Here is a 1,629-nt window from a genome sequence, read left to right as displayed (position 1 = left end):
ACAAAATCCATGAATTTCGATGGAAAGGGTCACCACACTTAACTAAGATATCATTAGGCTTTTCATTCAAAGTCAAGACTTAAGGCATTTCTTATAAAAGAAAGGCCTTATCACAATCGCATATCGACTTTCACAAAAGACGCAACTCACAAAGCATATCAAATATGTGAAATGCGATATCGTAATAGAGTGAGTCAATACTCATCACCTCACGGAAATTTTCTTAAAAGCCAATCTTATGAATTGTGCGAGTTTGCGAAATGTGATAAAACCTGGACCCGATAAAAACAAATATTATGAATTATAAGTTAAGTCCGCCACATAGTGAAAAGAAATTTATGAAGTAATTACTCATTTAGGCAAACTACCTCTAAACAATAAATAATATGCCTCTTATCTTGCATCCCGCAGAATACTTAATTTTTTTTTGATAAAATGCATAATAAAAAATACGATAATGTGATTTGCGATATTGCATCGCAATCGCAAAATCAGCATTTTCTGCAGTTTAAACTCACCCCCTTAAAGTTTATCCCTTCCCGTTTGTGATGCGGTACTTTAATGAGTAATAAAGGAAAAGATAAGAGACCTTAGTGACTATTTAATAAGTTTAATGGCATTTATGTTAAAGAGTGGCTCGACGTGATACGATATCTTTTCATCTGCATTTTGAATAAAAGCTCCTTTCTTGTCACCTTTTTCAGGTTAACTGTATCATTTAATTCTCACTGTCATTCTTTCTTGCGTTTATCCGATAACTTCTATTTGCTCCATTTCGGGAAACCTTCGCAGAAAATATCGTTTGAAAGAATGGCAAAGAAAGGGAAGGTGACTGCATTTGAGAAATCAGACATGGTGCCCCTTTTCTCTGATACCACATGCAGCAAGGATGGAGGAACCACAACGTGGGAGGCCATGTATAACTTGTTAGAAGAAGAGCAGCCCAGGCCACTGGTAACAAAGGCCACGACTGATGCTTAGGAGTCATCTGATGCCTCCTATTTCGAAACAACATGTTCATTCCTACACCGCATAGCTGCGAGACCAAAGATAATCCCATACACAGATATGATCAAATGGGTAATTGAAGAGGTATACATCTCAGACAAGACCTTCAAGAATAAAAGGTAAGAAGTCATGGGATCCTTCTCACCAGATATCCTATGACTAATGTACCAATTACTAGAACCTCAAAATCTCTACAATAAATAGTTCCTTGAGAAATTCGCCAAGGAAAATGAAGACCCGTCAGACATTACGCAGACCTGGAAATCAAGGGGAGACAAACTCAAGCGGGATAAAACTGGTATGTACTCAATGGCATCTATCTCTCCCCCTCATAGTTTCACAACAACAATGATATGCAGGTTATTTGGTAGACCCGAAAACACCAAGTTTTACATGGAATGGCTCCCGTTAATAGATGCAGCGGTAAATGCAACGATTATGAATAGGGGTCAAATTTTATCACATAATTTGGCAAAGGCCATTATAGAATATTGATGGAAAATAAGTCCTTCTTCAAGGATTTTCCCCCCCTTTTTCATTGTTATACAACAAATTGACCCCCTCATCAACTCAGAGGGGAAAGACATGATAGCTGAAGCAAAGGCCAAGATCACATGCCTT

The sequence above is a fragment of the Pinus tabuliformis genome, chromosome 1_1, assembly GCF_031772625.1.
Source record: "Pinus tabuliformis cultivar Carrire ecotype Pingquan chromosome 1_1, CPIR1, whole genome shotgun sequence".
Classification (NCBI taxonomy): Eukaryota; Viridiplantae; Streptophyta; class Pinopsida; order Pinales; family Pinaceae; genus Pinus; species Pinus tabuliformis.
The sequence above is the reverse complement of the archived record's forward strand: the minus strand, read 5'-3'. Positions refer to the sequence as shown.